At 42.5% G+C, this 19458-nt stretch overlaps 1 protein-coding gene across 5 annotated transcripts in view; it reads left to right on the forward strand.

The window, feature by feature from the left end:
• Positions 1-5250: 5250 nt before the first annotated feature.
• The window catches only part of SPATS2L (spermatogenesis associated serine rich 2 like), an 82973-nt gene continuing 68765 nt past the window's right edge, over positions 5251-19458 (forward strand). For 2 of the 5 annotated variants that reach the window (XM_064662017.1, XM_064662011.1), the window contains exon 1: positions 5251-5353. The gene's annotated coding sequence lies outside the window, so the exon portion shown is untranslated. Of the gene's footprint in view, positions 5354-5578; positions 5888-19458 lie in introns of those variants that run through there. The other 3 variants (XM_064662012.1, XM_064662015.1, XM_064662013.1) reach the window with 2 other exon arrangements.

Consider the following 19458-nt stretch of genomic DNA (forward strand, 5'->3'; position numbering starts at 1 on the left):
AGCTCAAGGCTTCTTTTTGTTTGTTTTTGAACTTCAGTCATTCTTGAGTGTTTACCACCCTGCTCAAGTCCACTCACTCTGAAACATTAGACACTACAAGATACAGCTGCATTGCTTCTGGAATCAGATAATGCTCAGGTTCTTTTTTTCAACTGCATGTTTCTGTGAAGGTTTTAACCAGCCTCTTTGCCAATCTTAAAAAAACAAACAAGAAAAGTAAAAATAAAAATATTTCTTAAAATATTGCACTTTGACTGTTACAGTCATTTGAGGACATTGCATTTTTAACTAAATATGAGATCTCGGAGAAGCAGTTGAAATTATCTTTAATATAAATAATCTCATTGCAAAACAGATTTTTGTTTATGTATTATATAGTCTGCGTGCTCATAACTATTTAATCAAATTCAGGTCTTGTCTGAGCAAACATAATGGCCATTGACTTATGTGTGGGTTGTGAATTATCCTTTCTGAATCTGACCTGCTTTGAAAGCTAAAAAAGCTGCCTTCCTTGATTTTTTTTTCTTGCAAATGGAGAGGCTTTTCTATTTCTAAAATTTTTCTGAGTGAGGAATACAACTTTCTACTGATAACACATAGAAACCCAGCCTCTCTAGGGTTTTGGTCCATTGTGACTGTCAGAATTTTTTATAGTTCTCATGAATTTTCTTTTTCTTCTTTCCTTGTTGATACTCTATATAATGCTCTTTAGGACTCCACACAGGGCCCTTGAAAGGACCTTCTGTCTTTTCTTTGCTTGGCTGCTTTCTCCTAAGCCGAGGATGTAAACATCTATCTCCTGAAGACATATCCCTGTTAATCACTTCTGGTGCCTCTCTTTGAACTTCTTTCCGTTAACGTTGCAGTTTTTAACTGCTGTTAACAAAAGCCAGGATAAAATGTTATTATCAGCCCTTCTCCTGGCTTAAAAGCCCCTTGTTACATTTATGCCCTAGATTAGCAACTGCTGTACAACATAAGCTACGTAATTTGCTGTTTTCCGTATCTTCGCTCTCAGATCTGTTGCCAGACCACTGTGACTGTACCAGTTTATTTCCAAATTTTTGTGTTGAATCAATTTTCCCTTGTTGCGAGCCAGAAACAGTTTTCTGCCAGGGGAATTTCAACTGATTTAATTTGTTGCCAATTAACAAACTTTTAATCACTGATTCTGGTATTGAAACCAACACACAAATACGTATTTAGAGAGACACACCTCGGTTCCCTTTCAGACACCTCTCCTCCATGCTCCGTGGTCTCCAGTCCTTTTGCTGCACATGGCACACAGTCCCTTTGGAGAGGCAATAGACCTCACTGAATAGCAGATTAATCTTTTTAGGTAGTTCATTGGGCAGGACTTGGAAGATCCATGTCCTGTTTCTTCAGCTGGGAAGTTGTCTGCACCATTTCTTTCTATGCTACTGTCTCTTATCTGTAAGCCAGGAAAAATGGCAGTGACCTGCTTCAGGTAGTACTTTAAAACTGATTGCCAAGAAGCAGTCCAAAAAGATGTGGTACCACGGATGCAACTGAAGTGTTGGAGTCTGTCAATCTTGTGGGAGCAGTAGGTGTCTGAAGAAGTGAAGCGATACAACTATTTCATAGGGATATATTTTTTTACCTTTGCATTCACTTGGCTCCTGTTCCATCCCTAGCCCCAACAGTAGTCAAGTGGGACAATATACAAACCAATATCATGTGTGAGGGGTGTTCCTCCCCTTCAGAAACAATGAATTTACAAATGCTATGTTGTAACATCCCTCTGTATTACTACAGCTCATTATCTGATGTTAGAGTGGGACATGTCAGTTTTCAAGATCCTTTTCATGACAGGTTGCCAGCTGCTGGAGCTTCAGTATCAACTGGATCTCAGTATAAAAATCTTTAAAGAAAGGAGAGAGTGGTGTGGTATTTTTAGCCCAGGTTATTTCAATGGTTCTAATCCATGGGTAAGTTTCATAAACCAAATGGAATAACAGATTACAGTGCCAGAATGGAGTCAGGGAGGTTGCAGGAGAGCAGGAAATCACAAAGGCACCTTTACTGCCAAAGTTGCTGCATTGTACAGCTACACCTGGAGTGTCTCACAATTGTCATGTACACTGAGGTCTGGAAATTCCTTTCTTCTTTTGCAGATGGAAAATTGAGGCCCCTAGAAATTAAATGAGTTGTCTGGGGTCACATCAGAAATACGACCACGGTTGTGTAGGAAATTATGAACTGGGGATTTAATGCAAAATCCAAAGCTGGTGCTCTGACCAGTCCATCTCAATTCTAATATAGCCCAAGTGTTCTAGCTGGGATGCTTAATTGTTGTTGATTATCATTTTACCTTTATCAATTACTATCCTCTACAGAGAAACTGAATGACTGCAACGTGTGTTGACCATAAGGTTCATACTGCTACTTGGCATAAATGGAAGATGAGAACTAAACTCTGGGCAGCTGGTGTCCTCTTTTTGAAGCTGTAAGCTCAGCATCCAGCCAAATATACTGCAAGTCAATGCAGATTTGCACATTTGCAGCAAAAATTAAAAATCTGGTGGAGTAATGCTAAAACTCCTTTAGTGCTGCTGTAGAATCTGTGTCACCTTGTCTGAAGATCAGCTTCTAGATATCGGCCCTTTATTCCCTAGAAGAAAAAGCTGGGAGATGTTGCATCAGTCTCTATATGAAGGGCTCCTGTTCCCTGAAGATTTGTTTGAAGAAGCTATTCATGATCCTAACTGTAGAATATATGTGTTCCCTTCTATGTTCCCATTCCAGCCTCTACTTTCAGTTGCTGCAGATGGCAATTCCTTGTGCCAGCTTTTGCATGCACCTGAAGGCTTTCCAAAGCTGTTATTCCTTCTCTGTTTGTTTACAACTCAGCCTCCTACTTAGTGATTTCTCACTTGTGTTTAGTACCCAGACAACTCCCCCCTCAAAACTGTCCAAATACATAATTTCTTCCAACAGTAGTAGATGAAAAAAAACCACCCAACCTTGGGAATTAATTTCAGCATAGACAGAGTATAAAAACTGTTTTGGAAAATACATAAAAAGTAGACCACTTAATTTTCGTTTAACTTTTCTAAAGAGATTTACAGTTCATCTTAAATAATTAACACAAAGTCACTACATTTTCAAAAGCCAAAAGTAAAGATCTGGAATGAAGTTTCAGTTCAGGTTTTTCTTCCTGCTATGCTGTCACACAAAAACCTAAGCTATTTCTGGCTGTTCTTATTTTTAGATTGTTCTTCATATACCATTTACTGTCATTGAAGTTAATGAGAAAATAAAAGGAGTGACCTTTGGCTGAGCACATACAGTTTATGCATGAGCTAAACAGCAGGATCCTTTTTCATTCTTCTTTTTCCCACATTCTCTTTCTCCCTGCTCTCCCCCATCCAAATATAATTTGTAAAGCCTTTAGAGCCTTTCATCCTATGTGTTTCCACTGTGTTCCTTTACATGAGTCTCAGGTCCATGATTCACATCTATTCTCTTGTGCTGAAAGGTCAGTGGCACCCTTGTTTTATGAATATAATCCACTATTCTCTTGAAATTCAGAATCATTTCCAAAACTCCCAGGCAAAATTCATACCGTTTAGGGTGCAGATAAATGTCAGCACTATTATAAAGAGCACTCTCACAACACAAATACAAGCCTGGACATTCAAAGTTATGTTGCTTAAAATAAAACAGTATGTACTGAAGATCCGAATAGTTTTGAAGACACAATTCCAAGTGAAATGGTAATTCTGAACCTGTGGCCTCACCGCAACGTTGAATATGTAATTCACACCCAGCTTTCTGCAGCCAGTGGATGAGTCCATTCAAGGAAGCCACTGCGACTCATTAGAGTAGAAACTGCCCAGTGAGGTTTCCTTGGGCACCACTGTCACACTGAGGTGGTTCTCTGCCAGCCCACCTTCCTGCCATGAGGCAACACTGCCAGCCCTGCAGGTGGGTCGGATACATTTTTATTATAAATTGCACGTTGAATGATTTTCAATGCTGCAGTTTGCGAATCCTTGGTTGAAAATTATAAGGCCCAAATGCTGCTTCCAAACTATGTTTGAAGGTGAAAGAAGTTAGTTTCCTGGCTGAGAGCAGGGATTTAAGTAGAGGTGTGCTATGACCAAGAAAGTCTCCTTTGTGCTAGCTGGAAAAGAGGTCTGCAACCATTTTGAGAGGGAACACTGATTTTCTAGTACTTGTGCCACACATTGCTAACAAAAATGAGTACTGGTATGTGTCTGGGTTAAGGGAAATGTGATGACAGTGTAAGGCACCAATACTGATAGTAAATTCAGATTATAGTTATTTACGGAAAATTTGCTTTTTTTTGGTGGTTGTTGTTCCCAGCGTGTGGTTGTACCTCTGCATTCTAGTGTTTAAATTTAAGTGGATAGTTATTTATTGCTCCTTTAGCTTTGTCTTAGCAACCCTGACTGTGTATTTTATTTGGAGCTTTTAGATAGTATTGTAGAACACTGATTGCTGAAAAACTTAAGTTTTTATAGTCTCGTTGTTTGCCACGAGTATTCACAAAGATTACAGAATGGGTCAGGTTGGAAGGGACCACAGTGGGTCATTTGGTCCAACCTCCCTGCTTCAGCAGAGCCATCTCAGAGCACATGGCACACACAGGATTGCATCCAGATGGTTCCGGAATATTTCCTGTGATGGCAACTTGACAACCTCTCTGGGCAACCTGTTCCAGTGTGTGGCCGTTGCACAGTAAAGTTCTTCCTCATGTTCAGGTGACACTTCCCGTGAATCAGTTTCTGCCTGTTGCAGAAACTTTCTCTTATCCTATTGCTCGGCACCACTGAGAAGAGAATGGATCCATCCTCTTGGCACCCTCCCTTTAGATATACACGCAAATGAGGTCCCCTCTCGGTCATCTCTTCTCGAGGCTGAAATTCATCCTCTGGCAATCACTGATGTCGCCCGTTTCCTTTGCTTAGCGAGAGGTTCGTGAACAGTTCTTAACACGAGGCTCAGCGGTGTCACCGCGCGTCGCGGGTCTTTATTTGTGCGTGGCAAGCCGGGCACACGTAAATTATGTGCCCGCGGCCGGAGCCAACGCCCGGGACGCGGGGGCCGCTCCGTCCCACAGACCAGAGCGGCAGGACGGACGGCAGGAAGCTCGAGCCCCGCTCCCAGCGGCCGCTCCCGGCGGGTCCCGGCGCTCCCGCCCCCCGCGCCCCCGGCCCCGCGCGCTGCCCGGGGCGGGCCGGGGGCGGGGCTGGCGCGCGGGGCGGGGCGGGGCGCGGGGCGTGTCCGCGGGAGGGCGGCGGTGCCACGGCCGCGGGTCCGCAGCCGCCCCTCAGCCCCCGCTCGGCCTCCGCCGCGGCCGCACCAGGTAAGCGCTGCCCTCGCCCGCCCTCCCCTCCGCGGCACCTGCGCGGGGCGGCGGCGAGCCCGCCGGGAGCTCCGTGCCGAGAGGTGCCGGGCAGGGAGGGAGGGGTGCGGCTGCCGTGGTGCCGCGGCGCCCCACCCGCCGCTCCATCGCCTCGGGTCCCGGCGCCGAGCCGCGGAGGCGGGCGGGCCCCTCCTGGCGGCGCGGGGACCGCAGCCGGGCCGGCCCCGGCTCCTGGACCCCGCCCGGCGTGCGCCCGGAGCGGCTCCGCCAGCGCCCGAGAGCCGCTCGCCCTCGGCCGCCGCTCCGCCGGAGCCCGAGCGGGGCTGGGCTGTCCAAGGCTGCTCTGTAGCACCCTTGGCCATAAATGATTAACTGCGCGCCCGGGGAGGCGGGTGTCGCCGAGCGCAGCCGCCCGTGCCCGGCCGCCTTCGCGGCCAGACGCGCTGAGCCAGCGGCGCGGTCGTTCCTGAAAAGCCGTCCTGGGCTCTCGTACGGGCTGTGGGAACGCTGCTGCGAGCGCCGGCACTCCTCAAGGTAGACCCCGGCTCGTCTTTCTGCACAAATCCACCCATTTGAGTGTTCTGGTTTGTTGGGGTGTTTTCTATCTGCGCCGAGGTAAAAGACAGACAAGGTGATAGGGGGTTTTGTTGTTGCTTTTGTGTTTGGTTTTGTTTCGTTTTTTTTAAATCTCCATTGTCTTTTTTACTGTGCATAAAATATTAATCATTAGGTATGGAATTCTTTGATAAACAGTGGCAGCTGGCAGTATTTTATTCTCTGTCAGAATGCAATGCCTGCTTTGTTGAGCTGTAAATTAATAGTGTAAGCTTTTCCCCACCCTCAGCCTCATCATTGTGAGCTGTGAATCACTGGTACTACCAAATTTGTTTTCTTTAGGAGAGCTAAGAGGCACCACAGAAAATCCATCTGTTTCATTCCAGGTCACATTCCACTGGATTGATTTGGTTGATTTCAGCTTGAAAATGTGCTTCAAGGCAACTAATGATCTTCTGTGGCAATTCTTTTTTCTTAACTTTTAAATTTGAATTACCAGTGTATGCATAAAACATCTTTCTTCTGTCTCTTTGAGCTCCTAATGTAATCATAAAGTATTTTCCAAAACGTGATGATTCAGGAAGGTAAACTAAAAACTTTCTACATAGAAAGTGGAAAAGAGTGCTGCATGCAGAATGTCAGGCTAACTAGGAATATAGTTTGCACTGGCCATGAAAGAAGCCCTGAATGGTAACCTGTTGAATGCCACTGGCTAGAGTCCTCAAGCTGCCGTGAGCAGGACACTGTGCCCTTGCCACAATTGTTTCTGTGAATGCAGTCAAACCGTGCAAGTGCAGAATGATTTCCAGGTCAGAACAGGTTGACGAATTTTGTGAGGCGCCATCACAAACTGCTGGAGCTGAACGCTGCTGCTAGGCTGTGAGTGTTCTCCCACTAATTGTGTTATGGGAGTGGAAGGAGTTTGGTCCTTTATGAGAACAGCAGGATCTGTTAAATGTAATGAGACACTAATCAAGATAAGGTTTGTACTCTGTCAGGTGCTGTATAACCATGCAAGGAGGTAAGGTCACAACTCTGGAAAATTTACTGTGTAAGAAAGTGTTATGATTAAGATGAATTAAATTAAGTACCCTTCAAAATGTTCTCAGGGTTATTCTTAAAGCGAAAGGTCCTTTTCCACAGTCCTTATGCCCAGGCAAATGCCTGAGAAGAAACTGGTGCTTGAGAATTATTGTTTTGTCTGACATGTAGCAATGAGCCTAAAAATCGAACACAAGCATCTTTCCGTGTTGAGAGAGGTTTGGTTCTGAATTTAGATCAGTTATTCTTATCTAGTCCTTCTGGCTCAAAAAAACGGAAATGAGGCTATGTCAGGACACCTTCCTGCTGTTGCCCGAATTTCAAGGAAATACATGTCTGGAACTCTTATTTTAAAGAGAAAGCACAAAAATATTCCAATGGTCTACGATGTGGTTTATATTTTCTTTGAGTTTTTCTCTATCAATCGTGGAAGTACCAAAGCTATGCCTATCAGCAGTTGTAGGCAACCTGTATTTGGTATTAATTCCCCCTAACTGGTATATTTGTGTTCCTTTTCACCTACACATGGGGCCTCTGTTGTCATTCTAGCGACTGTGTTTCCTGGCACGTTTTTAGAGGCCAAGTCTTAGAGGTCTTTAGACACTGTTATAAGCAATGTTAGTCATGCGGAATACAAAAAAACCCCACCTCAGCCATTTTCTCAAAACAGTCTGGTGTGGCACTTCACAAATCTATAGGAGAGGTCAAACTCCACTTTGCACTGTGCACTGGAGGATAAAAGTAAAGCTGTGTAATGACTTGGAGAAGAAGACCCAAGGACGGTGAGACTTTGCACAAAGATCTAGGGAAGAAAAATAATTTACAGTTAACTGTTAATTTTAGTTGACTTGTAGCTAATATTAAGGATTTTATTGTCTATGTTACTCCAGGGAAATACAACTCCATACCTATAGCTGATGCTGCTGTCTCCTCCATGTTCTTCTACACTGTTCCAATCCTTCAGTTTTTTCTTCCTCCCACCTTCCCTCCTCAGATGCTTCACTAGAGTTCTCATAGATTTCTTGAAAACAAATGGTAGTGAAATAGTTAACTTCAGTAGCAAAGTACCTTTATTTTAGACTGGGCACCTTCCCCTCCTAATAGTTGTTTGAAAGCAATGCTCCATATCATTATTATATCAAAGAATTTGGCCCTGAACTTCATGGAGACTAGCAGGGGGTTTTGTACTTCACACCTCTATGCCCTGGGGGTTTCTGAGCACCTTGGGTTTCAGGAAGGTGGCGTAGCATTATTTTGCCTCTACTTTGCATTTTCAAGATTCTCTTTACAGCCCTGAGAACTCTAAGCTCTTGTTTTGGAGACCATGAGATGATGGGGTGTGTAGTTACCTTGTGGGTATATTTATCGTGGCAGGACTTCTGCTTCTGATGTATATCTGGAAGTGGCATCATGGGTGCTTCCTGCAGAAAAGATTTTGGCACCGGTACTGCAGTCTGGTAACATGCCAAGGACCAGCTCCTTGCCTGATGTAATTTGATAGGGCAGTCAGAAGAGCTAAATCCAACTGGCACCTTGACCAACAGTGTGTGCAAAATTTTGGTTTCGGGTGCCATTAGTGGGAGCGCAAGGAGTATAAATTTTGAGATGTGGAAAGAAGCTGGGGAGTGAAAACTGACACTTTTTGAATGTTTAGCTTCACAGTACATGGGTGGAACATATGGGTGAAGAGGGCAAGTCTGATAGCTGTGACTCTTGTTTCTGAATGGAAGTACAGTAATTCCCTAGTTCTGAGTATAGGGTAGAAGAAATTTGGTTTAGTTTATTAGCTTCTACTGTCATTCCTGCTGAAAGTTTGTCCATGTGAAGCTTGTTTAGAAACTCTGTAATGAAATCAGGTGTGTAAATCCCATTTTGAGTGTGTGTGTGCATTTTTGCATGTAGAATCCGGGAACTGAAGTGTGATTGGGGTGGGTGGAGAAGTAAAACATTTCTTACTTCTGGGAAGTTGTCAGCAGTAATTGACCTCTTTTTGTGAGGGACTTCAGAAACAGACTTCAAAATTAGAGTCTAATGCTTGTTTCTCAATATAAAAAAAGGTCTTTTTCTTGAATAGGCCATCTTATACTTTATGAGTGGTGCCAAATTTGCTCAGTTACTAAACTGATTATTAAGCAACACTGACAATGCTTTCACTTATTATCCCAGTACAATTATACTTCTACTAGATGTTGTACCAAAAAAGCTCCTGATGATTTTCTGTTTACACAAGGCAAATAGTGCTGCAGACCCTAATTAGGGTTTGGGAATAAAGTCAAAACTCTGCATGTGTTTTAAACTTCTCTTGTAGAACAACAATAATACAGAATGGCTGCCCATCTTTTTGTAATACAAAAGAGACTAATCTAAAAATATGCTCTGCATGTACATAGTAGGAAAGGACTGTGGCATAACATTTTCAAAGCTTGTTCTTTTCTTGGTCTGCTTTTAACTGAAGTTATGCAGTTTCTTCAAAACCCAAGAATTACAAATGAATCTGCAATACTTTGTGACTCCTTGTCCTTTCCTTCAGACAAAAGGCCCTTTCAATGCATTGTGGAACAGTCACTGATTTTCATGTGGTCATTCAAGAAAAGGATAGCGATTGGCCTTCATAATAGGCCTTTCAGTACTCTCTCTAGTGGTTTGCTGACTGAAAAAAAAATGCCTATGGCTGTGTACTGTGTCCAGTGTTTAAATTACTGACGAATGTATCTCCCAAGTGTTGGAAAGGCAAGAGTTCAAATGGCAGAGAAGCCTCACCTGTTTGTGAATACTGGCGTGCTGCTGCTCAGGGCTGGGGACAGATTTTGGCCTGTGTGAAGTGGTACAGTTTTATTGGATTTTCTTTGAAGGTCTGTTCTATTTCTTTCTTTTTTTTTTTTTTTTTAAGTGGTAACTTAAGCCTGTGCTTCTAAGAGGGCTGATGTTATTTTATGTCCTGAGTGGTGCTGAGCAATGTTATCTGTTCATGCTGTGCATAGCCAAGTGAATTGTCAGAATGATTTCTTGGGAGGTGACTATCCTCGAAAGTTGTGGGTGTGTTTTGAGTTAGCATTCAAGGAGCAGCTACCACTGGTATATTGACAGTGCAGTCTCATGGAGTTATCTTTCTGGGCTGGTAAGGCCAACCTGCCTGGCAGCATTTCAAAATAAACACCTTGTGTTCAGGAGAGGTAGACTGGTGTTTGTTGCCCCAGCTTTATGTAAAATCTGAGCAAGAATTTGTGGTGTTTGACTGAGTCTTACCTGGAAGAGCACCAGAAGATATTGTCTGTGCTATGAGACATTTCTGAGTGGTGGTAGCTCTTCAGGATCCTGGCTGATTTTTTTTTTAGAAACCTGTGCAATACTTGCCCTGAAGGTTCAGCACTGAAGTGTCTGCTTGAGTGCTGTCCATGGCACCTGGCTTTCCTCACTGCTAAAGACTAGTGCATGGACTTGAGGCTTTCTGATTGGGTTAAGTACAACTGCCAGGAAAGAGTATTTGGACTCTGGATGAGTCTAAGCTCAAGCATGTAGTCAAATGGTCTTTTCAGACTAAATTACTTAGTAATATATAAAACCAGCTTTCAGTATGTATTGTCCCATGCACATCCACTTTGTGGCTTCCTCTTCTGTACTACACTTAAGCTATCCACTTTTAGTATTTAAATTACAGTGTCGTGTATGGTTCTCTGTGTAAAATTAAATGCAATAAAAGCACTGCACATGCAGCTTGGGTGTGGTGGTACTTCTCAATGGGAATGTATTCAGAGCTCTGGCTTATGCTAGTAGTGAAAAAACCTACGAGTCCCAAAATGTCATCACTATGGGACTTCTCCTTTATGTGTTAATGGAAGCAATAACTATCTTGTGCAGGAACATTAGCCTGTGTAGAATTTGATTTAGTGGTCTTTTGGACTTGGTCTGAATGAAATGTTGCCTTTTCTGTGTTTCTGTTATCCAGTAATAACTTAGTTCTGGCTAGAAATTTTGAGTTGGCTGGTTTGTTAAAGTGCTGGCATGAAGTTATGCTTTGGTGTTAGAATTGGAGCTTGTGCTCTGTGTGCTGGATATGTTGGCGTGAGGGGTGGTGTGGAGATAAACTGCTTGCACAGCACTCAGGTGGAGATAAGCTTTGCCATCTGTTCCCACAGCTACTGAGGTTTCTCATCTTGTTATTAGGATGAAAGAGAGAAACCTACTTCTTGTTAAAGTCCTTGAGAGTTTCTTCCTCCACAGTAACCAAATTACAGTGTATACAAACAAGTGGAAGACAGAAAGGACTAGATGATTCATCTGGCCAGGCGAGAGGCAGCCAGGTCTGAAGTGTCAGGAAAGAACAGGAAAAAGGAGTCAAAAGATCAGGTCTACTATCAGATGCAGAGTTCTAGCACAGGTAGGACAGGAGGTGCCTGGGAAAAGTCTGCAGTGTGAGGAGAATACAGGTGAACTAGAGCAGCTGCTGTGTAAGAAGAGTGCCTGGAGGCTTGTAGCAGTGAAGAGAGCAGAACATGGTGGCTGGAAGGAGCCCTGGTGGGGAGGAAAATTGGGGAAGATCCCAGGGCCCAGAAGGAGGTCTGGCAGTCAGAACCAGTCTGATTGTATCTGTTTAGTCACTCAAGTAGGAATGGAAGCTCATGAGGTGAGAGTGAAAGGGTAGAATTACAGGGAATATCTTTTCTATGCAGTGGTAATACAGGATCAGGGCTTACCTAGCTCTCATGAGGTTTTCCTCGGGTTTGGCCTTTTGGTTAAGGATCTGTTGGAAATTGTGTGCTTGCAGCATTTTATATGTTACTAATTTAGAGCCAGATTCTCTTAGGGCTTACACTCAATGAAATCCACAAATACAGAGTTTGGCCCATTGTCATTGCTTCCTTGTCACTCAAAAAAACCAGCTCTCCTTTTTTTGTCTGTTGCTAAAACCATATACCTCTCTTAAGTATTTGTGCTCTTGGGCCTTGTTAGTCTACATATGCTGATTATCTACCAAATTGCTGGTGGATTAGAAGATTTTGCAGAAGACAAGAGAACATGGTTGGCATAGAGTTGATTGCGATAATGTAATTTTTTTAATGTAGTAATTATTATTTTATCCTAAAAGAAGTAAAATAAATATACAAACAGTGATGTGTTGGAGAAGCCTTGAGCAGAGCAGACAATCAGCTTTCCATCAGAACTGTGATTCTTTCGTGTTTATCTTTTTGTGTGAAAGGAGACTATGGAAAATGTCGTCATTTTTCTGGCACACACTGAAGACAGAAAATCTTCAACATCGTTGGAGTTGCACTTTTGTGATACTAGTGTAAAATCAATATCTTTCCTTATGATCTTTTAAATATTTATATTAAGTTCTCCTTTTTTTGTTAGTTTTAAAATTAAATTCATTGGGCTTTTTCGATATGAGATGGTTCTAATTGTGTACTATTGTATCTGCATCACAGTGTGGCCTGTAGCCTCACATATTTTTCCTGTCATGAAGGACACAAACTCTTCACATGTCTGAAATATGTGCAGTCTAGGTGCTCTGCAGCTTAGTTTCTAGGGAAGGGATATTTCAAACTAAGGTCCTGTCAGAGCTCTGCATGTATTGGCAGTTTTGCAGCACTTTGATGTGAGTAGGAGTTTGGTTCTATGTCCTTAGCCAGGATTATGGCATGAGAGACAGCTGTGGAGCAGGCTGCAGCAGCGTGCTGCCTTTTGCTCCACGCAGTGCTCAGGCCTGGAGTGTCTGCCTGTCCTGTGAGAGGGTCCAGAGTCCACAGGGTGTTTTGGGGTGAGGGATACTCCATGATGTGAAGTGTTGTATTTCATTTTGTAGTGAAGAGAGTAAGCCTATGAAACCAAGGAAGATCCGAACAAGGATGTTTGGATGTGGATACCCTGCCCCTGGAGGCCAGATTGGATAGGGCTCTGGGCAACCTGATCTAGTGGTTGGCATTCCTGCCCACAGCTGGGGGGTTGGAACTAAATGATCTTTAATGTCCCTTCCAACCCAAACTATTCTATGATTCCATGATTTGGTGGTCTGAAAGTCACTCTGCTGTTGCATAATATTGCAACAGATGGTCATGTGTGTAAATTCATGGATTGCACTGCCATGAGTACAATGAGGATTGCACTGAAGAGATGACCGAGAGGGGACCTCATTAATAAATATCTAAAGAGGGGTGCCAAGAGGATAGTTCCAGGCTCTGCTTGGTGGTGCCGAGGTCAAGAGGGAATGGGCAGAAACTGATGCACCTGAACACGAGGAAGAACTTTTTTTACCATGAAGTAACTGCACACTGGAACAGATTGCCCAGAGAGGGTGTGGAATCTCCCTCACTGGAGATATTCCAGAACCATCTGTGGACCTAATCTATACAATGTGCTCTGGGATGACTCTGCTTGAGCAGGGAGTTTGATCCCATCCACTGTGACTCATTTTGTGGTTCTGTGATCTCTTGGCAAAGAATGATGGGTTTTCTTTTTCTTTGCTACTAGGATGAGGTTTGGGTTAACAAGTTACACTGTATCCAACCCTGATTATTTTGCATGTTACCCTATAGATGAGGAGAGACTGGAAGTTTTTAATTTCTTTCCTGGTGTTGGAATTTCAGAGATGTTGAGTGCAGGATGTTTTAACTGGAATTGTGTACAGTCAGGTCCTCTGAAAATCAGCCTGTAAGTGAATGATGGTACCTTCCAAAGCGTTTCAACGAGAATTGCCAAAGAGCAAAACCTGGTTTCTTAAGCTGTAACAAGGGACTTTTTACATGGAAGACGGATCATCTTCTAGTTGCAAAGTCTGTTAAGCTGCAAAAAGGTTAGTCATTACCATTGTTGCATCATATTAAAAGAATGAAGCAATGTAAATGCAGTCATTATTTAAACTGAAAAGCACGATTTTAAACTACTGTTCGCTATTTTTCATAAATAATATCTTCTTCGTTTGGAGAGCTGCTTAGCCTAGTACTAAAGATTCCTTTTCTGTGAATTGAAAAATCTCAGGTTTGTTGTTACTGATGGCAAAACCCAGACATTTTCTATCGTGGTATGTGCTCATTCTGAGCTGAACTTGGCCTACCAGGCTCTGTACCCTCTTTGAGCTGCATGTGAAGTCAGAGCCCAGGTCTTCAGAAGTGGTTTAAGAGAGAGAAGTGGTCAAACAGCGTGATAGCAAAGGGCTGTTTTTCTGCGGTGCCAAAAGGACCTGGGCAAGGACAACACGTTTCAAAACGCTGGTCTGTAAGGCAGGAGTGTGGTGAAGGTGCTTCACCACCTGGATGGGAGTGGGGCTCTTGCCAAGCTGCCTTCCTGCTGCAGGCCTTATGGCTGGCGTGGGGAACCGCTGGAGCTGGTGCCAGCTGGCTGCTGGGGTGGCTTGGGAGGGCTGCTGCTGAGTGTGCTGGTTTTGTTGGATTTTGTCTTTAAACAAATTTGGGACCAGACTCCCTAAAAGGCTTTGTCTTTTGCTCGTTTAGGATTTTTTCTGGGAGGGACCTCAAGGACTCTTATGCGCTACATTTTTGGACATTTTCAGTTTGCAGTACTGACCACAGAAAGAGCTTTGGGAAGTAATCTGCTGTTAATTGAAATGGAAAATACAGCAGATGGACTCTTAAGAGAAAGGCCATAAATTATTAACTGTCTGTGTTAATACAGTTGTAGAAAGGTGCCTATTCATGGATTAAAGTTTAACACCCCCACCTCCAAAAAAACCCCAAATAAAACCAACAATGTAGCCACAGGAAGTTCCACCTGAATATGAGGAAGACCTCCTTTACTGTGCAGTGACCATGCACTAGAGCAGATTTCCCAGTGAGGTTGTGGAATCTTTCTCACTGGAGATATTCATAAACTGTCTAGATGCAATCCTGTGCCATGTGCTTTGGGATGACCCTGCTTGAGCAGAGAGGTTGGACCAGATGACCCACTGTGGTCCCTTCTAACTTTACCCATTCTGTGATTCCATGAAAAGATGTAATCATTTCAGTCTTATTTTGTAATTTGGTAATTCTGCTTTTAATGGTCAGCTTTTACAATGTGTTGTAGTCCTGAACATACACCAGGAGTTGTTTCTCTGGCTTCTCAAGTTCATTGACTTAGATAATTCACTAGAAGAGAGGTACTTATGTACCAAGGCAGCTGAGATAATTCTAAATTTTAACACATTTGTGATCAAGGTGAATATGAGGTGGTCAGACAGTGTGAGTGTTTGAAATCCGCAGGTATGGATGTTAAGGGGTTTGCTTACATGTGAAAACTTCAGTTCATACTGAAGACTAAAGTTGTGGGTGATATGAGCAGAGGTCCATCTGTGAAAGCCAGGAGGCCTTGGAAACAAGCAAGATAGGTTGTAGCTCTTGTATGCCACTTCCCTCTTCTATTTAAGCAGCAAATATCTTAGGAAATAAAATGGGAAAATAAACAACATCAATGTACTATGAGTTTGCAAAGCTGGAACAAACAGAAGGCTGATGGTTCAGAAAGCAAAGGTTGGGCTAGAGATGGTAGCTTGGCCACGTTGCATGCATGTAATGTTTTCCATCCAACTTTCTTTTGTTAAAGAAATGTGATGTTACTTTTTTTAGTGTACCATAAAATATGCAGACTCTGTCTTGTGGGTGAGTGGATATTACTGGAATAAACTTTACTCTTGGTGTCTCAAAGGCACTTGGAGCAGAGATACCAAGTTCATAAGTCAGCTGCTGAGGCTCAGTGGCAGCAGTAAATGCATGTTTGTTCCTAGGAAAGTAAATGTAGACATGAATTCAGAATAAATCATCCATATAGAAGATGCTATGCCAATAAACTGAGGCAAACTGATTTCCTCTAACATGGGATGTATCTGAGTTCACTGAAGGCATTCCAGATTTGCACCAGCACTTACTTTTATCCAAACTTACTAGCAGAATAGAAAACCACACTGTATTTTTTCTTTATTTTAGCGAGATTCCTTTGTAACTAAAAGACTGACACAAGCATTTCAGCTGAAGCCCAGGCAAAAATATTTTAAGTCATCAGAGAAACAGTAAGTTCCAGCGTGAGAAGTTTACTTAAAAACTTTGGGTGTTATTTTGTTATTTGTATGTCATTCCCATGAAAAAGCCGCTTTGACGTACAAATTACTGTTTCGTGGAACCTTCTGTCTCAGGGCTGGGAGAGCTTTGTGCTTTCCTTTGTGATGTGAAATATCACATGGGAATGAGATCTCATTTACACTCATGACAGAGTCTGACCAAGATCCCCTGGGTAATTGTGCTCCTCCTTTCTATTAAAACTTCAAAGAGGCTAGAATTATATTTACATTTGGAAATTGATTTCATTCTTCATTTTTGTTCGTTATGATCCCATTCTTAGAATCCGAATGCACAAGGAAAGAGAGTATTTCCCCATGCTAAATGGAGAGAAATAAGGATTGGAGTTTTGTATGAGAAGGAGTATGTCTAATCTCTGTGCTGTACAAACATGCTTTGTGGTTGTGTTCAGCTCTTGTAGGAGTGCCACGGAGGAGAGAAGAGTGTGAAATTGTGTAGACGATAGCTGACTGGGAGTTCTCAGTCCTCTTCCTGTCCACACATCAGGCCAACTGCGATGGAGTGAAGTGCAATCAGACCATATAACATATGCTGGACCCTGGGTATAGTGGTTTCTTTCTGAGCAGGATGCAGTGCAGTAGAACCTGCTCCAGTGGGTGGTGCAGGGTGTACATCCCTCTGCTGGGCTAGTTTCTGCTAGGGATTCACAGGAGGTGCTCTCTTCTTTGAACTTCAGATCCACTTACGTTGTTGTAAAGGCAAACTTAACACTGTCGTTATGACGTGATGTAGTGTTGGCACACAGCTCTACTTTTTGCATTCATGGTGTGATGTTTTTCCAGAAGCAAAGGAAGGGTGTTAGTAGACCAAGATCCCTGAAATTCCCTTGTCTCTGTGTCCTAGTGTTACTTGGAGGGGACATCTTTAGATGTGGTCTCTAGTTGGGGCTTTTTGGTGATTTTAATTCTTACTTATTGTAGTCTTTGATATCTGGTAATGCACAATAAACCCAGTATCAGGTGGATATCAGTATGAGGAAAAGTTGGAAACCTGTTCTGCAGGATTGAGCTTTTTAATGCACCCTGTGGACTCTCAATACCTGCATATTGTGTATGTTAAGCTCAAATCTGCTATAGCCGAGTTGTGTTGCTTTTGGTACTGATCTCCCTGCCCTACCTGTGAGACTAAGGTGCTGTTAATTGCAGTGTAAACTCGGTATCCACAGCCTTGATGCACTGTCCACCACACGTTGGCTGTGCTCAGTAGACACCCTTTGTTTCCTAAAATAAGCCCTCATCAATTAAAAGCATATGCACTCAGACATACTTTCTCTGCCTCTGCTTATTTAGATAAGCAAATAATTTTAACTTTTAGAAAAGCATCATTTGCATACTTCTCCTTCTTAGACTATGATTATGTCTTGAAATGTATATACAAAAATACATACAGTGGCTTTTCTATTAAGAAAATGTCTGTTTTGGAGCAGTTAAATTGCTTTATAAAGTGCTGAATAAAAACTGTTTGACAGAGTGAGGACACAACTGATTTTGCTTAAGTGTGCAAACTATGAAGTACTACTTCCTTCAGAAGCTTCTGTCCTGATGTTGGGAGGCTGAAGACAGATTACCTGGAGGATGTGCCAGTTGGAAAATGGTGCTGATTGCAGTCACATTGAAAATAAGGTGTTTCAGCTGTAATTCGTTATAGAAGCTGTAAAACGCTTAATTGTTCTGATGTGCTAGAGGTGAAATGGAGGGTAGGTTTCTGACCAGAAAATAACATAGTGGATTTTTTTTTTCAATTTGGTTACACTTTTTATCACCAACCTTTAGCATTAATTATAAGGCTATGTTCTGTGTAAATGAACATACTCAAATTTACGTGGGTCCACAGTGAATATTCTAACGAATCTGTGGAGGTTATTTTTCATTTGTTAATGCACTGTCTGAGACACAGTGTTTTTGAGTTCCCAAGCCTCAGCCAGAGGAAGCTCTCCTGACAGATTGACCTTTCAGTGTGCAAAAGTGGCAAGTAAAATTCAGGGTGGCTCCAAGTGGCAGCAGAACTCAATTCAGAGGGAGGCAGTTTTCACACAGAGGCACGAAGAGTCCACAGATCATACAGAATCTTTTCCTCATTCTTTTTAGGGTCTTGTGGCCCCTGAAGTGTAAAAAATGGAGATCCTATAGCTCTCCTAGGCACTGAACACATCCTGGCTGATCAGGGTATCAGCAATTGTCTTAAGCAGTGCTTTCCAGCTTTGTGACGTTGCTTGGTTACCATCATTCCCACAACTCTCAAATAAAGAAAGCAAAGTAAATGTAAAAAAAAAAAACCTGGTTTCTATTTATGGGCCAGGCTACTGTACAGATCCAAACAAAACAGAATTGTAAATCCTCTACAGCTTCTTTAATGATAATTTTTTCCTCAAGTATTCCACTTGGCTACTCCCAAAGGCTTTCTGTATTAAATATGTTTTTTCAGTATATTGGACTATTTCTAGGATTCTCTACAAGTTCATTAAATTCAGAAGCTGGAATCTTGACAAATAATAGCTTGTGTTGTCGGGCAGTCTTGCTAACTCCAGATGGGATACTGCCTTTTCGGCCATACTTTATGTGCATCCTCAGTTCAGGGCAGGGAAGAGGGTGCAAAGATTAGCTTGGAATGTGTTGGGGAGTATTTTCTTTAGTAATAATAATGAAGAACTGTCATAACCATTTGGCTCAAGATGTCATGTCATTTTTTGAATATTTCCAAATGTGGCTTCAGAAGTCCTCTTCTGCCCTTAAGGAAATAATTTTGACATGTGTTTCAGGGAAAATTCTCTTCTTAATTCCAATTAGCTGATCTTGACAAACTATACAGACACTCTGAGAACCAAGTAGACCATATGTGCCTGGGTAGCTATTCTGTTGTTCTGCCTGCTCCACTGGAGAGTTCTGCAAAGTGGAAAGTATCAATTTTTTCCCTTTCAGACTGAAATAGATAACTAAGACAGTCATATTGCTGTGTTACAAATAAGTCTCTTTTCATGAAGTTTATTCCCAAAACAAGGCTTTTCTGGGAGCTTGTAGATGGGTTTCTTGGTGCAGAGAGCTTTCTGTAAATGTACTAGGGTCGTAAATAGTCTGCCTGGAGTTGGTTACAGAAACCCTCTTACTGTTTCTGATAGTGGAGAAAAGTAAAATAAGTGGAGATATGTGTAAGTCAGACAGAGATTGAGGAAAAATAAACGTATCCAAGTAAAACATTCCCAGCTGTGGAAAAACTATCCTCATCTATCAGAAGTATGGTACATATAGGAAGCTGACAGCAATTCTTGTAGGAAGTAGAACTTCTAAGCATTGCCCTATGCTCATTGTCTGAGAGCTGGTGCTTTAATGGGGCAACAATTAGGTCCTCTAACCATTTTGGGCTTCCAGTGGGTCCTGTTCCTCTGACAATGGACTTCTAAGAGAGATTTCTCATCTGGTGAGATACTAGGTGTCGTACTGTGTGGTG

This window comes from Pseudopipra pipra, chromosome 7 (assembly GCF_036250125.1).
Source record: "Pseudopipra pipra isolate bDixPip1 chromosome 7, bDixPip1.hap1, whole genome shotgun sequence".
NCBI classification, from domain to species: domain Eukaryota; kingdom Metazoa; phylum Chordata; class Aves; order Passeriformes; family Pipridae; genus Pseudopipra; species Pseudopipra pipra.